Genomic DNA, 22,142 nt, shown 5'->3' on the forward strand with positions numbered 1-22,142 from the left:
TGTTAGAATCCCCATGCCACCTTCCTGACCTGATGTCTTGTTTTAATCTTCAAACTTGCCTGATAATGTCTAGTGTTTACATTTGTCAAGTGTTTACTGTATACCAAGCTCTGCCCTAAGCATTTTTCCTACCCTTACTTAACTAGCCCAATCCTCTGGGATAGGTACTGTTATTAATCCCACTTTAGAGCCAAGGAAACTAAGGCTTAAAGAGGTAAAGTGTCTTGCCCACAGGGACCCAGCTCATAAATTGCAGTGCTGGGATTTAAAGCAATGCTGGCCTGATTTCAAGGCTCACACATTGGTGTCTGCCTCCTACCATTCTCAAGAAATCTCTTCCAAAACCCAGAGGCAATTACCAATCTAGCCTCCTAGGACTAACTCCTCACCATCGTTCTTAGCTTTGGCCACCTTCTATCACAAGACCTACTGTATAAAATTCCACATACAGAAACATCATCTCTTCTCTCTTGCAGTTCCAGGTAGACAAACTGGAAAACATGAAGGAGGCTCCCTAGGTCTTTTTGAATAATCAACTTCAATTCAGTATTTCCACAATTGGTCCACTGTCTTTCAGGCAAATTCCAAACTATATCTGCACCAAAAATGGGAAGAAATAAAAGGCGTGTAGTGACACTTGGATAAAGTTCTAGACTCAACTGACTTTGAAAGTTCTTACATCTTATTTATTTATAGGCAGCAATGGTTCTTTTTGTCTTTCTCTCTCTTCTTCACCTACCTTCTAACCTGAATCAGATCATTATCTTTCCACAGAGCCTCCTAAGGGGCACTGTGTGGCCTGTTGTTATCTATGTGACATTTGCTGGATATCATGGAGCAGATGAACACAGAAGGGAATCAAATATGTATTAGACTTCCAGGCAAGACACCAAGAAATGCTACAGGGATCAAAAACCTAAGATTATTGTTATTGAATTTATCCTGCGGCTTCAAAGAATTCAAAACTTGATTCTGTAATAACCTATTCTTCCAAATTCCCCAGAAGTTCTTTGCTCAGATATCATGAGGAAATGGAATCCCATTCTCTTGTCCAAAGTTATTCAGTACTGAAGGGCTAATGATGCTCCAGCTTAAAGTTGATTCCCCCAATACCGTGTATCAAGGGCTTCTCTTGAGCTGGGCTTTGCGCTGCCACTTTGAAGTTGAGACTCACGTGGATAGCTCTGTCTCCACAGACCCATTTGCATCCTTTCCTCCCACCCTTGATCTCAGACACCTCTCGCTGCATTTTTATTCCCCCGGGGTATTTGAACACAACTTTCATATATAACAAATCAGAAAGCTGCAATTTCGAAGTTTCATATAGGTTTGCTGAAAGCCTCCTTAAATGGGAAGTGGATTCACCATTCACATAAGTATCCAAATACTACTTTCCACGACAAGGGCGAGGACCAGGTCCACCACCGCAGGCACACCCCACCCGGGCTTGTACACCCTGCCCATGGAATCACCCCACATTTTAAAACGAAGGGTCTTATTTCATATTGAAACTTGACTCTTATCTCGGGCTGAAATTTGGTCTGCTTCTCAGCCCCTGAGCCCGAGTTCGACGTTGTGCAGAGAGGTAGTAGCCCCATGGTGCCCGGCTGGCCTTTTTACACGCTCATTTTCTCTACATTTTTTCCCCCTTTTTGCTAAGAAACGTCAGTGTGCTTCGTTCGCTTCCCTAACCCGGTCGCAGCCTGTCGTCCCCTAGACAAAACTCGGCGGCCCGCGGCTCCCTGCAGCCGCGGTGGCGGCGGCGGCACAGCGCGCAGCCCGGGCACCCGAGGCCGGTCGCGCTGCGCCTTTGTTGGGCCGGCTACAGATGGTGCCCCAGCACCGGGCTGAGCCGAGGGCGGGTGTGGGAGGCCGACAAGGGGGGTCGGGAAGGAGGGGAGGACTCGGCGGAGCAGCCAATCCGCGCACAGCCCATCAGCTGACCGCTTTTGCTTACACCAGGTGCACGCCGGCTGCGGGGAGCACAAAGCGCGGCGCACAGAGGGCGCCGGCAGCGAGCCGGGGAGCGAGGCGAGGCCCGTGCGCCCGCGGCTGCAGCGCCTGCCGGGCGGGGAGAGAGGCCGGCGGCGTCAGCCCGGGCGGCGGCATCCCTAGGCGCCTGGGGCGCCCTCCTCGGACCAGCCCGCTCGCCACCCCGCCCTCTGCACCCAGTTCTCTCGCGTTCCTTCCCAGTCCTGCTCTCTCCTATCCCGGCCCCCCAAGAGCCGGATTTAGCCCAGCCCCGCGCCGCAGCTGTTGCTCCCGTAGCTGCCTCGCCTCCGGTCTCGGTGCTTTGCCGGGGGTCCCCCAGGAGCCGGTGCGCGCTGCGGGCTGGGAGGGAGGCGCCGCTCAGCCGATCCGCCTCCTCTTTCTCCTCCTGCCGCTGCTGCTGTCGCCGCGGGTGCCCGGCCCGTGCGCACCCCAACACCCCCGCCGGCCGGGCCTTGGGGTAAGTGCACTACCCAACCGGGCCGCAGCGGGAGGTGTGGGAGGCAGCCGGAGGGAAGTCGGGGCAAACTTGTCAGCGTGGCGGACCCCAGAAGGTCTGGGGGACCCTGGGATAAGATCGCGGGCCTAAGGGGGATGAGGGGGCGCGGCTCGCGGAGCTATGTTAAATGACGAAGTCGGGAAACGAGATTCTAGTTATTTTCCCCTCCTAAAACAAAACCGAACATCACGAACAGCGAAACCTGGGGGTAGCGAGGCCAGACTGAAATGGGCAAAAGGCGGTGGCGGGAGCCCAACCGGTGGATTTCGGGGACCCGTCGGGGGGAGGGTGGTGCCCGGGAATGGGAAGGAGGAGGAATGGAATTGGGGTGTGAATTGGGGAAGGCAGCTGGGACCCGAGCGAAGCGCGGAAAGGGGGCCCAGAGAAGGGAAAGGAAGGTGGCTGATCATGGGTAAAGACAAGAGGAAAGAGGTCTTGCGATGATGTCCTTGTCGCTGTGAGAAAGGGGCAAGGGGCGTCATTCACAAAGCAGTTGGTGTATTGAAGTCAGCGTTAGGAAGAAGGTGCTCAACTACCCGGCAATCTAACGGGGAAAACCCTCCCCCTGTACATTCTGAGTCCAGAAGGGGTGGCAGCCTCAGGAAGCTCGCCAGGGACGCTGAAATGTCAGGGAAGTCCTGGTCCGCTCCAGGATCGGAACCGGCGCGGGGTTCCCGGCTCGGTCAGGGTCAGAAGCGGGGAAAGTTTGCCAGCGAGTGTCCTTTGTGCTACGTGCAGAGGGGTGTGGGCAGCCGCTGGACTCACGCCGCTCTTCCTAGGATCCCGCGGTGACCGCCTCCTGCGGAGGGAGTTCCTGCCTAGCAAGCTGGGGTTGGGTGGAAAAGTCCAGCAGCTTAAAGGGCGCCCCGCACCCAGGACAGGTGGGAAAGTCTGTCCTGGGACGGCTGCGAGAGAGCAGGCGTGGATACTAGGACCCACAGACTTGGGGTGATGCTTGTTTGCCATATTCACCTCTGTAGCCCCAGCACCAAGAACAGTGCGAGTGAGTGAGAGGAGGAAGAGAAATGGCTTTGAGACCCTGGAACCACACAGGCAAAGGGCAAAAAATCTGGAATATGGACTCTATATTCTATCCCATCATTAGTATTTTCATTCCTTGACCCGAATAATTAAACCGGAATTCAAATTAGGCAAGTGAGCAGGTACTGAGGACTTGAGTTTTTGCATGTAGCCTTTCCTGCAGAACAATATGTTGTTGTTTTGTTTCGTTAATTTGCTTTGCCACCAGAGTCTGGATGATGATTATTATTACTCAGATATGATCATTAATCATTGTCAAAGCTGGGAGCAAAGGAGTGGAAAGTTCAGGAAGATTCATACTTTGATCCGTATAAATCTAGAGGAAAAGTGGTGTTATTGGCTCCAGGGCCATGTGTGTCCCCAAGTCTCTGATTTGCATGCAAATGTGAGCAGATCCTGGCAGATGTCTGGCCTCATCCATTCACATGAAGGAATTTGAACAGACAAGGAGCCTTCAGTTAACAATAGACCTTAAGAAAATGGTATAAAGGGGCAGTGTGAATTTTTCTGTTTGGGAATTCCATGGCTTGTTGACACCTTTATGTTAGAGCCAAATTCTTTGAGTGGTATTATTTTGGAAAGCTCAAAGTCTGTTTGCTCTTTACCTGGCTGAATGTATTTGTCCAACATTCTAGCTGGATATTCTGAGCTAGTTAAGGAAATTGTTTCCATGAAGCAGAGAGTAATCCACTTTCGGTGGCTTTGAAGTGATTCCCGAATTGACTTCTCAACTTTTGGAGTTTCGTTTCTCTTTCTTTGAAAATAGAACTTTGTGCTCACACTTGTTCCCCATCCTCAGAGATAAGTAGTTGAAGAGAAGATAGTTGTCCCAGACCAACCAACAGGAAGGTCTCACTAGAGTGTCTGCTGTTCTGTCACAATTTGGGTCCTTAAGGCACTAAACTTGTAAGAGTGCGGTTCCTAGTAACAGGGGTGGATTTGGGGTCACAGCAGAGAACAACAAATAGGGAGGCAATCATGCAATGAACCCCCAAAGCAAGGGCCTTCCTGCCTGATCTAACCTTAGCTGATCAACCAACCACACTGCAAGTTCACCTCGAACAAAAGGCCCTTTGGGCCACACGTGAGGCCAGCAATTCTACCTCCTGACACACTAGCACCAGTGGCCTCTTCTTTTGTCAGTCTCAAACACTGCTGAAGGGAAAAAGACCCTATTCACTGAACAGCATTTGCCCCTGTTTTCTATATATTCACTGAAAGGGACATTAAAATACCACCAAAAAAAAAAAAAAAAAAAAAGCTAACATTGTTTTGGAGGGCTTAGTGATTGGGAGGAGGGGTGGACAACAGATGTTGGTCTTCTATTTTGTGTTTCCTGAAGTTATTTTTGCTGGTTCAGTGCCTTTAACACATAATGCAGGATGTTCCATAAGGGAAAAAGAAAATGAATTGAGTCCCATTTCAGTAAGAAAATGTTATAGCCAAGTTTGCATTTTCTGTCTTAGAGCTATATAGAAGTCAGAAAGTAACAAATCATTGTAATAAACTCTTATGTGACTCTTAAACCTGGGATTCTGTCTTCCTGATGGAGTTGAAAGATAACTATAAAATAAAAATGGCATTTCTAAACTAAGACTGCATACCTTTTTGTTGTAAAGTTATCATCTAGGTATTTTCTTGAAACAAAATACCAACGCTTTTTATTTGTGAATCTTTGTCTTTGGCTATTATCCTGTCTTTGTGAGATCTTTATTGTGGAAGTCGAATGAAAGGAAAGATTAGGGCGTTCATTCCTTGGTAAATAAAAGTAGTTAATTATTAGAAAGAATCACTCTGCTACATAAAGGAATCTCAGGCCAGATCCAACTGCAGTCTGTGCCTCTGAAGCATAATCACAGGTGGCCCTGGTTAGTGTTTGAAATTCTAAAATAAAGCAAGGGGAAATGCCACCATTCATCTGACTCTGGTTAGACCCTGCTAACCCTGAATTCTTGACTTGAGTGGCCAGAGAATCACCATATATTCTTTAGCAGAGATACTCAAGGGAGTACATCAAATATTTTTTTAAAAATATGCCTCTACAGAGTTATATTGCTACTTTCTCCAAACCAACTGACTATAAGAAATTATAAAGAATCAGAACTGTAGGTTTTTAATACCACCTTAAATAAGCCATAAGCCACAAATAAAATATGGTAAATTATAGGATTTGAATGTCATTTTTACAAGATTTCCACAATAATTTATCTAAATTCATTTTTTAAGCTGCAAAATAATAGTTATCCGGGTGATTCATTTGAGCGTTAATGTAAGGTTGCTCAAATATTGTATTTAATTTTTTAGAGTTATTATGCAGATCTTCTATTTTGGGTTAAGCCAATCCAAAGATAAAGCAAATTCCATTTTAGAAGCATATTTTGGTTTCTGGGAACAATGGAAGTATCTTTAACTCATGAATAGAGCTTTGATTAATATTTTATTCAGGATGAAATTATAATTATATAGATGAAGTCAGAAAACATGTATTCTCTCTTGTTTTGGCCAAAGTACAGAGGAGAGACTAAATTTAAACTCTAGCTGTAAAACTCAATATTTTAGTGACCAAAAGAATCATTTCTTCTAAAAGGTATTCTAAAGTGAAGTTTGCTTTTAAATTTTTCTTGTTTCAGAATATAACCATTTATCTACTTGATGGATATGTTAGGCTATAGCTTCCACATTTCTAAAAACAGATAAGGTCATAAGTGGTTATTGACATTGCATTACAATCAATGGATATATATGTGTGTGTGTGTATACACACACGTGTGTATAATATGTATAATAATATGTTTCAGTGTTTTTTAAAGGAAATACTATGCAGGATTGCATACTCCTCTATTTTTAACTTTTTATATGTTTTCAAAAGCTCTAGCAAAGTAAGGATGTTATTTGCAATTTTATTTGGTTGGTAAGCAAGCTATATTACCTAGTCATAGAACTTGGATCATTTGCTGAATTGCCACCCTTCAGATTTCTCAATTATAACCCAGTAGGCATGGGCTAATAAGGTTGGAAGGACTAACTGACTACCATAATCAGATTGCTAGAAGGTTTATAGAAGCACTACCTCCAGTACTACAATTGACATGAACATCACAACAGATATACTGACAATCATCCCTGAGATGTAAAGAATCGAGGTTGACAGTGATACACACCAAAGGCCCTGTCCACCTGGACTTCAGAGTCCCCTCTAAAGATGCCACTATATTAGCGTAAGACACTCGGTTTAGAAAGCTGTGCGGTGAAAACTGCTTTTATAGTGGCTTATTGCCTTCCATTTGCACTCTTTATAGCTCAGAGGTTGGAATGTTATTGGAAAGCTCTGATTAATATAAATGAGTTGTAATTTGGTGACCCGAGCTGTCCTAGCTCACATCTATTATACCTCTGGCAGACATGTGGTCTCCACAGCTGTCCCCTCATTTGTGTATGAAGCAGACACACTGGTGGCATTTTTTGGTTACCATAGCTACATTTACAATGTACATGTGACATGACATCTTCCTGTGTGAAAGGTTTTTATGTGGCAGAAATTTAGTCGACCTGGGAGTGAAAAGTACAACTACTGAAAGTTGGAAGAACACAGCGATAAATGTGCCATTGTTCTGGAGCTACCTTCTCAATTATGGGAGGAGAATCATCCTCCAGGAGCATCCAGGAAAGGGCAATCACCAGCCTTTGCCTAACAGAGATTTCCAAGGGAGGTATTTCCAACAATGCCTAACCTCTGCAGGAGAATGTCCATTAAATCTTCATTTCAAAATATTTGCTCTTACTATTTATGACTGTCCTTTGTAGGATAATGGATTAGCAGAGTCATTTTCAATTCAGACAGGGAGACCTGAACAGCATCTATCTCAGTGAGACCTAGGAGACCTCCCCACCCCCCGAAAAAAAAAATCATTGTCCTATTAAGCAGTAAGCACAATGAGAGAATCTTCATTTAGGAATATTGAAAAAGCTTTACAAAGAAAGAAAGGTGGGGTCTGGGGATGCGGCTCAAGCGGTAGCGCGCTCCCTGGGATGCGTGCGGCCCGGGTTCGATCCTCAGCACCACATACCAACAAAGATGTTGTGTCCGCCGAGAACTAAAAAATAAATATTAAAAATTCTCTCTCTCTCTCTCTCTCTCTCTCCTCTCTCACTTTCTCTTAAAAAAAAAAAAGAAAGAAAGGTGGCTTAATTGGTTTCATGCCTATAATTTTCTCCTCTAGGAAAAAAAATATGTTAGCATGGCAATAAAGAATATCATTAACCTGCATTGTTATTTCACAATAGTAATAAGTCTTAATTTGCATCCCTAATACTCATTGTAATCAAGCCCTGTGCAGAGAGTCAGGGATGTTCAGGCTCGGTTCCCAGCTTTGACACTAATGACTGAACGTGTGACCTTCCAGATGTCCTGCAACCCTCCCGAGGCTTCCTGTTCCTATCAGAGTTGAGTCGTGAAGGGTCCAGGAAAGTTGGTAGATGTTTCTAGCATTACCGTTACAAAGAATTTGATTTTTGTCCTAACGTTATGATTGCATAGAGAGCTTAAAGGTCCAGGGAACAACCCCCACCTTTTCTGCAAGGTGATTTTTCTCCTTTCTAGTTTTGCAGCTAAGAGATTTTGGTTTTGCTCTTTTTAAAATGTTCTCTCCCTAATATTGACAGTTCCCTACCACCTCATCTGGGCCCTCCCGGGGGAAAGAACTTTTCTGGGGATACAGGAGGCTATTTATGCTCACTAAACATTTGTTCACCCAATAAATATATATTGAACACCACCTGCTATGTGCTAGGCATTAGAGAAGGCACTAAAACTAAAGTTGGCTTGATTTTTCTGCAGCTCGTAATTAAATCCACCATAAGCATTTGTTTCCTCAATCCGTGTGTTCTTTTACAAATATTTATTGAGTGCGAAGAATAAAAAAGGTACTCTCAACAGAAGATATTTGGGTGGAGGGGTTGGGGGTACCAGGGATTGAACTCAGGGGCACTAGACCACTGAGCCACCTCCCCAGCCCTATTTTGTCTCACGGAGCTGCTTAGCACCTTGCTTTTCCTGAGGCTGGCTTTGAACTCTGCAATCCTCCTGTCTCAGCCTCCCAAGCTGATGTCAACAGAGGATTTGAACCAGGGGTGATCTCCCCACCCCAGGACAATTGGCAAATTCTGGAGACAATTTTTTTTTTTTTTTTTGGTCAGTTGTTATCACAACTGAAAGCAGGCAGGGTACTACTGGGATCTAGTAGGTAGGGGATGAGGCTAAGCATCCTACAATGCATAGAGTGGTCTCCAAAGCAAAGAATTATCTGGTGCACATATCAGTAGTGCCTAGGATGAGAAACTTTGTCTCGAATATATTGCCTCTGCCCTCAATGAACTGAAATCTAGCAGGGTTCAGAAAGGAGACTGACAGGTGCTATTGAGTACGCTGTGATGGGAAAAGTAGGAGCTGTGGAAGGATAGAAGGGAACTGAATTCAAATAGTTGCTGTCAGCAAAGGCTTTCCAAAATATATTGATTAATCCATGGAGCAGACTATCACCAGGAACACAAGTAGTCAGGAGACAACTGTAGGTCTAGACTTATTGAACATAAGTGGTTAGACAATTGCTTGAAAATAGTAGATTCCTTCCGTTTGTTTGTCAAGAACTATATAACCTGGGAGTTGGGCATGAGAGTTCACATCTATAATCTCAGCCACTCTGGAGGCTGAGGCAGGAGGATTGCAAGTTTGAGGCTACACTTTGGCCACATAGGGAGAACCAATATCTAAATAAATAAAAAGGCTTTGGGGTGTGGCTTAGTGGTAGAGTGCCCTTGAGTTAAATGCCCAGTACCAACCCCCTCCACCACCACCACCATACACAACTATAAACCTGGGACAGAGTTGTTCATTGCTCGTAGGACTCCGTCTGAATTCAGTGGGCCTTGAGTGAAGAGGAGAGGACAGCACAAGCTGCAGAATGGGAAGATGAGGCCAACTTGACTTAGCTACAGACGTCTCATGTCTTAGAACTTTAAGCTTTGTAAAAGTCTTAAATATCTCATTTGATCTGCAATATTCTGAGATACCAGGGATTATCACTATTTCTTCTAATAAGGGACCAGGGTCATGAAGAAGGTCAAACTGACCATGAACAAGTCACAGTTTATTGATTAAAGAAAGATGAGGGATGGTGCCAGGTACGGTGGCACATGCCTGTCATCCCAGCGACTTGGGAGGCTGAGGCAGGAGGATCAGGAGTTCAAAGCCAATCTCAGCTATGGTGAGGTGCTAAGCAACTCATTGAGATCCTGTCTCTACATAAAATACAAAATAGGGCTGGGGATGGGGCTCAGTGGTCAAGTGCCTGCCCCTGAGTTCAATCCCTAATACCAAAAAAAAAAAAAAAAAAAAGTTGAACTTTTCTAGTTTACACATCTAAGTAAAAGAATGAAGCTGGCCTAAGAGGCCAGGCTCTCTGGTTCTCAGACCCAGTTCCTTCTCCACTGGGACTGGGGCTGCTCCCTGGACTGTGGAGTCGGAGCAGGACAGAAGATGACAGTGATTCAGCCTTGTAGCTTCTGGGTTACCAGAGACAGCAAGGACCTGGGAGGCAGCGATTAAAAAGTAGCAAGCAGGGAAATTTAAGCTGGGTTTCCCGACAGATCAGGCCCTCCATCTTGAGTGTTAAGCTGATCTGAGCAGCATTAATAAAATGCTCAACCTGGGAAGACAGTTTCATATGAGAGGGACACTAGGGTTAGAAAACGAGAAGACCCAGAACATGCAGAAAGAATGAATTCGGAAAAGATGCAACAGTGTCACTGTTCTCTGTTCTCGATTTTGCTTTGGCAGAGGTATTTAATGTTCCTACCAGAGAAGGACAACCAGGGTATAGACGCATGCACACGCATGTGTACAAACATAAAACAGAGAGATTCCATACTGTTGAGTGTGTGCTTGCTTGTTTCTGTAATGAAACTGGCACATCAACGTGAGTTTTGGAGAGAGCCCTCTCTCAAGGCCTTAAGGGTGTGTTGACCTCTCGTTTCTCCTGCCTCGTGGAGTGTTTTCTTAGGGGAAGGAAAACTGAGAAGCTGCAGCACCACTCAAGGTTTCTTGTTTGTTTTTGCAACACTGGGAATTGAACTCAGGGTTCTTCTACCACTGAGCCACATGCCCAGCCCTTTTTAATTTTATAAGACAGTCACTAAGTTCCAGGCTGACCTTGAACTTGCGACCCTCCTGCCTTGTGGGATGACAGGCACACACCACAGTGCCTGGCTCTGCTCAAGAATTTTTTCATCCTCAGTGATTTCCAGGATCATGAGCGAGAGTTACGCGGGGCTTCAGCCACATCCTGAGAGTCTCCAGGACACTTGTGGAATCTACATTCACTCCTCGAACATGAGTTATGGAATCTACCTACCCATTAAGTCGTCGGCCCATAACAGAAACACCGAGAACAGCAGAGTAGCAATTACTGGGTTTCTTTGGCTTGTTATTGCAGCTGAGTAGGGTTCCGAGCAGTGAGGATGACATGTAAGGTTTAGCACCCCCAAAGGACCAGTTAGCTTTGCTATGTTCTTCGGGGACATGTATAGCCCTGTAAGCAGAAACTCTCATCATTTCCCAACTGGGAGGTCAGGTGAAAAACTTGGGTCATTTAAAGACATCTGAAGGGAAAACATGTAGTATGTGGGCAGATGCCGTGGGGATACCTTTCTCTGCATGTCTAAAGGGTAGCACCGTCAAAATGGAACTGCAGTGCAGAAGTTCCCAAGGCTTCACAAGGAGGATTGAGCAAGTGGGATGAAAGGTGAGTTCCGTGCAAATGAGATGCTTCAGTAAGTGGGAGGAAAATGTTACACAGGGCTCCAAGGTTATAGAGTCCTTTATTTATAGTCTCAATTTATGGCATTCCTGCTTTGTATGCAGGGCACTTTTAAGAATTGCCTCTACGGGCTGGGGTTGTGGCTCAATGGTAGAGCGCTCGCCTAGCACGTGTGGGGCTCTGGGTTCGATCCTCAGCACCACATAAAGATAAATAAATAAAGGTATTGTGTCCATCTACAACTAAAAATTATTTTTAAAAAAAGAAAAAGAAAGAAAGAATTGCCTCTGTGACCCATGAATGGCACCTGAAGACCTGCTAAGAGGGGAGCAGGGACATGAACTTGGGTCTGTGTGACTCTAAACCTGCCCTGTTAAAGCACTTGGCTATGTTTCTTCCTCTTTAATTGCAGCTATAAAACAAAAAGGCTCGATTAGATTAGCTCTTCTAGCCCATCCATATTCCACAAAGTTATACAATTCCATATAAAAGTAATGTTTATGTAAAATAAAACCATTTTTTTACTGCTTTTAATTTTGAAATCTATTTAACTCATCATCTCTGAATTATCCTTTAAAATTATATTGGAGTTATTAACAGAACATGCTTTTAAACCCTATTTAGGATAAATAATTTTTACACAGAGGAAAATGCATATTTAAAGATTACAACCTTCTAACCATTACCATCACGCTGCATATTAAGTTGTATCATTGCTTTCTAAATTTAGAAGTTTCTAAAAATTGAAAAGCATCCTCCTGTTACACAGAATTTTTTTTTTTAAAAAATTCCTGTTAATATTATCAGAGATAGGTAAATTGTTGAATCTTAAGTATCAAATAATTTTTATAAGAGCTTCGAGCTTCCAGGAATGTTAAAATCTACCATCTGAAATCTGTTTCTAAAGCTTGCTTTGCTTTAAGGTATCCTTCTGACGTGCAAGTGACATGTCAGAACAATGTGTCACTCACTGTGGTGGTGTTACAGGATGTATAGCCCTAAGCAGGGGGAAAAGAATGGGTAACAAGACAGGTCTTAGAGTCAGGAAGACTTAGTTTCAGAAGCACATCTCAGGGCTGGAGTTGTGCCTCAGTGGTAGAGCACTTACCTACCATGTGAGGTACTGGTTCTATCCTCAGCACCACATAAAAGTAAATAAATAAAATAAAAGTATTGTGTCTATCTACAACCTAAAAAAGAAAAAAATTTAAAAAGTGCATCTCAGCTCTGTGCTCTAAGCCTCGATGTCATCTGCAAAGTGAGCATAGTAACAGAACCTGCAATTCCAGAATCACTAAAATTGTTCAATCATCTAAGTCCCCTAGCATAGTTCTTGAACCAAAGTAAGTACCTAGAAAGTAAATAGTAGCAACCAGGAGAAATTATATTATTATATTTTCTGACCCTTCTGCCTGCTACTGTTTCTGCATTCTGAGGATGCTAATTCTGAGACAAGTAGAGCAGTGTTCAGGGACAAGAAGATTCAGACTAGAGGTTTCATGAATTCAGAAACTCACACGATTGTCCCCTTTTGTGGGTAAGAGAGCTTTATATTTGTCCAGACATGCAAGAAATCCTGTCAGCTAATGTATTTTTAATGGACTGGCACACAGATGAATACGTTAGATCACTTTTCTTTGTTTCTAGATTCTGTTCTGTTTCTACTTTCTCTGTTCTCTTTCAGAAAATATTACAATGCCCCTTCTTAGTCTGTTTTCTCTCTGTTGCTATAACAAAATACCCGAGGCTGTTTACTTTATAAAGAAAAGATGCATACTTAGCTTATAATTCTCGTGGCTACAAAATAATAAACATGAGCCCAGAGTCTGGTGAGGGGCCTCTTAGCTGTGTTACAATATGTTACAAAAGGTGACAGGGAACTGGCTACATGTAGAAGGGACTGTATGAAGGAGGAAAAACATGAGCCAAAGAAAGCTGAGCTTACTTTGTAACAACCCATTTCTCCCAGAAACTACTCAATTTCTGCTACAAGTAGATTAGCCTCTTCCAGTTGTGGTGCCCCCATAACCTGACCACTTCCCACTAGACACCACCTCTTAGAGGATCCACTACCTCACACCACCACATTGGGACTAAGCTTCCAATACAGTAACCTTTTGCAGACAAACATCTAGACCTCAGCAGACCCTAAATTGTAATTCATAGAATCCCACTTTATAGCCAGAGACAAAAGGTTACATTCAGAGATGTTCCATAAAGAGGATAGGAATTGAAGTTGGTATAATTCATAGACACAAGAGCTTCACCTCTCTGTATCCACTGTGATCATAAAATCATTGGGGCGTGTGAAACTCAAACACTGCTAAGCATCTTGGGAGTGCTCAGTAAGCAATGCCGCACTCCTTGTTATTGTTAGTTCTTGGTATCATCATCATCTCCACACGTCATCATCTTATTGACTGAACTCCGAAGCTCCTGGTTGGATTAGAATAGTCAAGAAGCAAGAGGAGGTCACCAGGGCAGCCAGATCAGATGTGACCTCTTAGAGGGATCCCAGGTGGACAGACAGGGGCAGATTGCTGTGGCTTATCCTCCACAGCCCCCTGCCCCATTTCAGCTCACAGATTTTTATTTGCATATGGAAGGGTGAATCAAAAGCATCCTCTTTGAATTCCTCATGATGTAGAAATAATAATTATTTACAGAGAACTCCATCGTCTTGTTGAATCTTCATTACCAGTGCTTCCCATTGGATTGCATTGGTTGGCCATTGGAGATTTCCATACTCTCAGCTCTGAAGTCTTTTGGCCACCTGGCTACCCTTGCAGGCCAGTGAATGGAATCTTCTGTGTGCTGAGAGGAGCACATAGAAACCCCGAGAGGTATTTCCCCGTGTTTTAAAGATGTGGAAAAACCTGAGGCAAGGAACTTGCCCAATACCTTTCAGGTAGTAGTACATATGTAGGAGCAGGTACTCTGGCTCCTGGTTTTCCTTCAGGCTGCACTGGGAACACTATCCCTGAGTTCCCTGTATCTTCTCTCCCTTGCTTCAAGTATAGGAATATGCCATCTTAATATAGGATTATTTATTCAGGTCATTGTAATGCCATCACCACCAAACACTCAGTAAGGGAAAGAAACTATGACTTAGTCTTAGGTCTCTGGCACCTGTCACAGCACTTGGCATGTGAAAATCACTTAGGAAATATTCAGTGAGTGACAGAATTTCCATATCATATGTCTGTTTTCATTTTGCCAATGCTGTGTCTTTTAAACAATTTTTACAAAGTTATTTTCTCTGCCGTTAAGTAGAAAATGAGGAGTTCGTAAAGATGTATTATACTCATGTTGGTGTTTATTATTTTAGAAAGTTTATTATAGAAATTAAAACTCCTTTGGGGAAGTTTTTAATGATATTATTGCCAAGCAAGTGTTATTCATCAAAAGATATTGACTATATGCATGTAGAATATCTTAGAAGGGTGATGTGGGAGGTGACAACATGGCATTATTTCCATCCCAGATGAGCTTCCAAACTCATTGGAGACAGAAAGTGAATAGAGACAAGACAAAACAGGCCAGTGATCATCTATAGAAATTCTACAACAAAGCAGGAAAAAAACAGGGGTTCCGCCCGGACAATTCCTGCTTTGCAGCTCTACCACATCACATGCTAGCTGTGTATTCTTGGTTAAGAGATTTGATGTGTTGATCTAAACTCTCTCCTTTAGACATTGCAAGAATGATATCTACTCACAGGGTTGTCATGACGACATAAGGAAGGCATTGGGTCGAGTTCTGAGAATACGACGGTCATTTGGTTCAGTCATTTGGCAAATATTTCCATTTGTGTGCAGATCATTTTCTATGGACTGGGGATATGGTGGTGAGCAAAGCACTTGGTGTGTACTCCCCACTTGGAGCTTGCCATCTATGTGTGATGACTCCACTTATCACACACATGCATGAATGTGAAATGACGGCTGTGAGCCCAGTGGAAGAGAAGCCGTTGAGACCAGGAGAATATACCACAGAGGCTTCCACGAGAAGACCTCCTAAAGAAGCGACCTTTAAACCCAAATCTCAAGAGCAAGCAAAGAGTTAGCCAGGGAAAAGATGTGGTTAGAAGGTGCCTGGTGGGTTTGAGACCAGAGAAGACAGGGATGGCACAGGATAGAAAAAAGGGGGACTCTCTTCCTTCTGCTTCCAAAACACACTTGGAGTTAGAAAAGGCTGAACTTGGAGGAAGTTCAGCAAAAAGAGAGTTTTGGTTATATACAGAAGAGATGTGCTGGTTGCCATCCTGGGAGGAAAGACAGAAGAAATTCTGAATTCCTGGAGAGGCAAGTCAGGAGAGCAGTTCTTTGAGTGACATGTTTGATCTGTCATACACCAGGCTTCAAGGACAAAAGGACATTCCTGGAAGAAATTCTTTCCCTCATCTCTGTGTGACCTTGTGCATGTGAACTAACTTAGATCTGAGGCTTGATTGTTTAAAAAAAATTTAAATAACATCAGAGGATTGTGAGAATGGAAAGATACAGTATATGTAAAAATGGCACACAGTACCTAGGAAGTTCTGTAAGCTCATCTTGTAAGTAAGTTAGCTCATCTTGTAATGTTTGTCTTCCATTGCCTTCTCCCCCTTGTAATACAATTTCCTTTTATTGTAGATGAACTTCTGATTAAGACACTAGTTAACTGACACCCCATCACCTGGGTTGCCCATAAATGAACCTTTGTTCATTTAATTCAGGGATACCTGAAAAGTTTCTCTTGCTTGACCAGCCCATGGCTCCTGTGTAAGATGTTATTCTTGCTCATGATCTCGGTTATGTAAAAGGTATTTGACTATATCTGGCTGGTGCGAACATGGAAGAGATCAATGCTGAGTGTGTAAGATCTTACATGTTGGATTGGTCACTTAGTCCTAAGTGATGTGTCCTCAGTGGAGAGATGTTCTTTTCTGCCTGATCTTAATTATTATGGCTAATAATATAGAGGTCACTTCAATGTTGAGTTTGTAGCATTTTGCTCCTGTAATGATTTTTTTTTTTACATCTTTGTTTTGACATATAACTAAATTCAGACACTATCACCAAATAGTGACCAAAGGAGCTGATGGAGTTAGTTATTTTTAAGCAAGATTCAAACATACTTTTACTGTGCTTTTATCTCACCCCACTCCCTTTTTTATTTATTTTTATTGTTGCAGTACTGGAGACTGAACCCAAGGTCTCACAGATGCTAAGCTACAGTAAGCTACATCCCCATCTTTTTTTTTTTTTTTTTAGACAGGGTCTCGCTAAGTTGCCCAGGCTGCCCTTGAACTCGGGCTCCTCCTGCCTCTTACCATGTTTTAGTAAAGGCAGTAAATCCCTGGTTCCTCTGCCTCGTTTTATCAATAACCTTCTTTTCTGTCTATGCCCTTTGAGATTTTAAGAACTCTTTACTAGATTTTCATGAGGAAAACTCCCACATTTCTCTCCAGCCATCTTTTTGCTCCCTCAGGCCAGTCCTATGTTTCCAAATGCCTCCTGGATAATTTCACCCTGAGAATAACAACATCACTCAGGGGACCGGGGGAAGCAGTAGACGCAGAATGGACAGTGCCTGTGTCAGAGGACACCTCTGCCTTCTACAGGGGAAAGAAGCCACCGCCAGGTGGCCCAGCAGGGAGGGAGCCAGGAGAGAAGGACTCCCGCCCCTCTCTCCCCATGCTGTACACCTGGATGGAAACACACCCCTTCCAAAGTGAACTCTGGCTCTGCCTGACCCTCTTACTTTGGGGTCTGCTTTCATCACAGTCACTGGACCCCAACCTCGGCTTCCTTTCCTTCTCTGTGTCTGGTTAACGGGAGTGTCTAATAGTTACATGTTCCCTAATGTGGCCGTTTGATTGTTCCTATAACAACCACCCAGATTCCAGCTCTGATCGCCCTTTATTCAGCAATTATTGAAGCGCTTCTGAGCTGGTTTCCCTGCCCTCCACACGGCTAGTGGATTAAGCTTTATCTATTATAGAAACCGTCCTGTGGTTCCCCTGTAAAAGGCATGTGGGGGTCTCCGCCCACTGTGGGTTGTGCTGGATAGTGTCAGCGCCCCTCCACAGCCATTCAGTGCCCTCTCCTCCCTCTGCCCTGGGGATCAGGCACGTGTGGACTGGATTCATAGCTGGGCCCTTGCCCTGTGGTTTCTTCCAGCCTTCTGTGCTGTGGTGTAGCTAGCTCACAGGTGTCCACTCTCCTTTGGGAGTTCAGATACTGAACCTTGCCCAACCCTTGTTCTGTGGTTTGAAAGTTATTTGTCCATCCAAAACTCATGTGCTGGCACTTACACCTCTCGGATGATATGAAGAGGTGAGGCTCCTAGGGATGTGATAAGTCGGGGGACTCTGCCCTCAGGATGGATGAGTGCTCTCAAAAAGGAGGTTAAAAGAGGTACTCATCTCTCTGTTGCCCTTTCATCTCTCCCACCACATGAGGACACAGCCAGGAAGCACTCTCTGGAAATAAAGAGAAGCCCTCGCTAGACACTACCTTCTGATGCCTTGATTTTGGATTTCCTACCACCAGCACTTTCAGGGAATTCTGTTTTCTCAAAACAGAATTCTACAAATTACCCAGTCTTGAGTGTTTTGTTAATGGCCACAGGAATGGACCAATACACTTTGTAAATGGTCCCTTTTAAAAGCCTTTCTTTATTCGATCCCTTTTGAATATACCAGCTGTTTTCTTCCAGGTCTTTGACAAGATTAAGAAGTGAGAGAAAACTCTTTAGGGAAACATGAAAGGCCCTGGATGTTGAACACACTCTTACCTTTCTCTCTTAATTTCTATTGTTGGCATAGACTTGAACCCCATGGAAGTGACGTAGTTCCTTACCTACCAAGTAGCTATTCCAGGTCTGCTGCTGGTAAGGGGTTAACATCTGGGTCTGCAAAAACAAGTCCTGGTTTGTAGGACAGGACCAGTTTTAAACTACCAGCATGACACCTCTGAACTTGCATTTGGAAAGCAACTCTCACAATTAGCTCTGGATCTCACTGCTTTGCCTGCGGCTTCCCCTCCACCTGGGTAACAGCAGCTCCTCCACCTCCACCTCCCCCCCACCCCTTTTGCGCAGCATACAGAAGAGTTGCTCATAAACTATTGTCCTTCCTTTCTATCTCTCCTGTGGGCATTTGGAATAGTTCAGACCCTAATTAGCAGCCACATGTTGATGGCTTTATCAGTCCAGAAATATTGTGCTAACGTAGGTGCCAGTTAGGTTTTTGAGACTTAAAATCCCTGAAGTGAAAATAAGCTACTTGCTCACGTTTTATGCCAAGATACTGAAGCTTAGTTATGAAAGTTGCATAATTCTCCAAGATGATAACATATTTTCTGGTCTTGTTTACAAATTATGTTGGTGTTGTCCTCATTTAAATATAATGTTAAATAATAATAAGCCATCATTACAATATATTTTTTTATCTATGTCCCCTTGAACCTAAAATTCTTTAGAAAACTTCTAAGGTGCATGCTAGTCCTAAATAGAGAAGATTATGCTGCAGTTTATTCTCTTTCTTTCCAAACAAAATATCTCACATATTTACTACTGAACTAACCTACTAGCGCAGAGGATAAAAACAAAGAGAAAAATCATTTTCCTGGTAAAACATGTCCAACTGTTTAAATAGTGGCAATGTTTTCAGCTTGCTATGGTAAGATGACGGTGACCTTGATGCAGCATAAATCTGTGTGCCATCTCATGCACAATTCCTTAGAGACTCTATTGGGTGGTTCCCCAATGTCTCCTCTTAGAATTGAACCTGATTTTATTACCAGCTTCATGCAGATCTGCTGGGGGATGGGACATTTAGTTTTTGTTTCTTTACCCAGGAATAGCTTGATCCCAAAAGTTTCAAGAGAAAACATGGAAGGAATGGAGCCGACTGCATACAGCCAACTGCATATACCATGATGGCAGAGAAGGGGACAGAGAGATCTGCAGTTTATTCCAAATTGTGTTCTGATAAGAAGGAACCCTTTTATTTAGTCAGTCTAAGAAATAACTTTTATATTGTTTCATTAAAAAAATAACTCCTTTACTAAATGTACAAAATGGAACTATTTCAATTTGAAAACCAAGGTAAGTATGAATAAAGATGATCTCATAATAGCCTTGGATTAGTTTATATTTTAAGGGTTGTGAATGACGATATGGCTATTCCACTAAAATTATTTTTTTGCTTTTAACTTAATAAAACACATGAATTGAAGAGAAACTATACAAGGCACTATGATTTATAATGGCTGCTGGCATTTTAATGTTATCAGCTGTTCTCTGGCACCATTTGATTACACAAGGCCTAAACTGTGTAATTAAGGACCATCCTACTAATGTGCACCAGTGGATTTATGGTGCGCGGGTCATCAGCGCTCTGAGCACTTTGGAGTATTGGACCATTAGTTTCAAATGCATACTAAGATAGGAGACCCCCCTGGCATCAAGGAGGCTCTACAATAAGAAACTATTTCAAATTCAGGGAGGTAGTGTTCACCGGATTGTCATTTACCAAAACAAATTAAAAACCTGATTAACAGAAATCCTAATTAACTAGATTCCCCCCCACACACACACACCCTTGAGTCTACTTTTAGGAGAAAAGAGAAAATTGGAAGAAAATAAGTTAATAACCAAGGCTTCAGATTAAAAAAAAAAAAACAATTCCAATATGAGCTCATTATCAATGACTTGAAAAATATGCTTAAAAAATAACACCCTTATCAAAGGCAAGAAAGTAGGTATTAAAGTTAGCATTCTCTTAGATTCATAAGAGAAAACTGATCTATAGGCTCAAACCTTGGTTAACCATAAGAACAGGCTCAGGAAGGTGGCAAGGCACACAGGAATATGGAGATCCAATTAGACCCCTGAGGCAGGTGGTATCACAGAAAAGGTCCTAACTTCAGAGTCCAATGAACTTGGATTTAACCTCAACTCTTCCACCTAATAGGTATGGGGATTCTGACAAGTCACGTGTATTTGTCATGGTTCTTCAAAAAACGTAACCAACAGAGTAGGCAGATAGATATGCAGGTATGTAGGTAGGAAGGTGGGCAGGAAGGTAAGATGGATGGACGGATGGATGGATGGATATAGAAGAACATGTTTATTATGGGAATTGCCTCATGTGATTATGAAGGATGAGAAGTCCTTCCACCATATGTGAGCTGGAAAACGTGGAAAGCCAGTGTTCAGTCCTAGTGTTACAAGAATATAAGTAAAGCCCCTTCCACAGTTTTTGTGCTGTAACCTGCTCTCCATCCTAGTGTTTGGTTAGAGTGACCCTTCCCTGTAGAGCCTCTGGGGGTCCAAGTCTTACAGGCAGGTATACCTTTGACTTTATTCTCTTGCAATGAATGATTAAGAATATTGAGTTCTTCAGGTTCTTATTAGAATAAGTAGTTATAAAGATAGTTTAGGAAAGGGATTTAAAACCAAGTTTATTTGAAGAGTTCAGGGACAGATGGCTTTATTTTGCTTTTTAAAACAGCATTCAATGTGCTCGAGTTCTGGCAAGTCAACAGACACATTCTGTCATTCACCTGAATACTGCTGTCTTTAACCTTGACTAGCAGGAAATTTTATGGTAAAGAGATATACACTTTACCTCTCTGTCTTCAAATTTTAAAGGAACATTTTAATGTGGAAGGGATATGTTCTTGACATTTTCTTTGTCTAAAGTTTAAACAGCACTCAGTCTTCTAATTGACCAATTCCAAGCAGTCAGATTCTTTAGAGAAATATCACTAGATCAGAGAGATAGGCTTCCATCTTAAGGACATGGATTTTTTTTAATTTTTTAAATAAAACAAAATGTTGTAAAAATGTCAGATAGTTAATGAATTTTATTATTGGATTAAAAGTATAACAAAAAAATAGCATGGGGCTCTAGTCAAACAAAGAAAAATGCAGTGAGTTTTCTGAAATAGATGTGAAAATGTTTGGCATATGTTGATAAGGAGAGTTATTTTCACTATTACAAACTAAACTTTAAAAGAGTCTGGGAGCAAAATCAAATCTGATAGAGTCTAATGGAATTGCTTAGCTTGGTTAGCATCCAAAAATCTATGGCTTGGTATTAGCAGCCTACACACTGGCATTTTCAGTACCAGCCATGACAAATCTGTTTTTTTCATTGGTGCATCTGTAGTGTGGGGTGTACAATCCAGAACCATTGCACCTAGCAGCTCCTCTGCAATTTATTAACATAGAATGGTGAAATCCATGTCCAAAGTGAGGACACTAAGCAATATGCTGTGAAGTACTTAAAAATAAGTCATGAAACTGGGCCTTCTAGGCATAGTAAGGCTGCCAAACTAAAGACTTAGCATTTATTTAACATTTAATCATGCTGCTAATTACAAAGCAATTATTTCATATAGACATATTACAAGAAGAGAATTAAAATGATCTGTAAAAGACTAAAATTAATTGATTTCATGGTAGTTTTTATATCATTGCACTTGCTGGTGTTAAAAAGAGGCAATAAAAATAGCCTAGTTGTTGGTTGATATTTTATTCTGTTTAGCTTCCTATCAGTTTCTCAATTCAATAATGTTAAATTGCTACTTTATGATTCCAGCTATGCAGAAAGCTCATTTCTTTTAAAGAAAAAAAAAATCTTTCTTGATCTTACCAGTGAATTAAACAAGAGAAAAAAGTCTTTCCCCCGCCCCCCCCTTGTTCTCCTTCCTTGCCTATCATAGAATCTCAAGTTTAAAAGGGATTTGAAAAAACCAAAGGTTCAAGAATTTTTCAAACTATATCTGGTGTGTGAGTTTCAAAAC

At 42.6% G+C, this 22,142-nt stretch overlaps 1 protein-coding gene across 1 annotated transcript in view; it reads left to right on the plus strand.

The window, feature by feature from the left end:
* Positions 1-1,954: 1,954 nt before the first annotated feature.
* LRRN1 (leucine rich repeat neuronal 1) overlaps positions 1,955-22,142 on the plus strand; it is a 38,620-nt gene continuing 18,432 nt past the window's right edge. Inside the window, exon 1 of the mRNA XM_081275994.1 lies at positions 1,955-2,449. The gene's annotated coding sequence lies outside the window, so the exon portion shown is untranslated. The remainder of the gene's footprint in view (positions 2,450-22,142) is intronic.

Source organism: Spermophilus citellus, assembly GCF_964194105.1.
Source record: "Spermophilus citellus genome assembly, chromosome: 19".
Taxonomy (NCBI): Eukaryota; Metazoa; Chordata; class Mammalia; order Rodentia; family Sciuridae; genus Spermophilus; species Spermophilus citellus.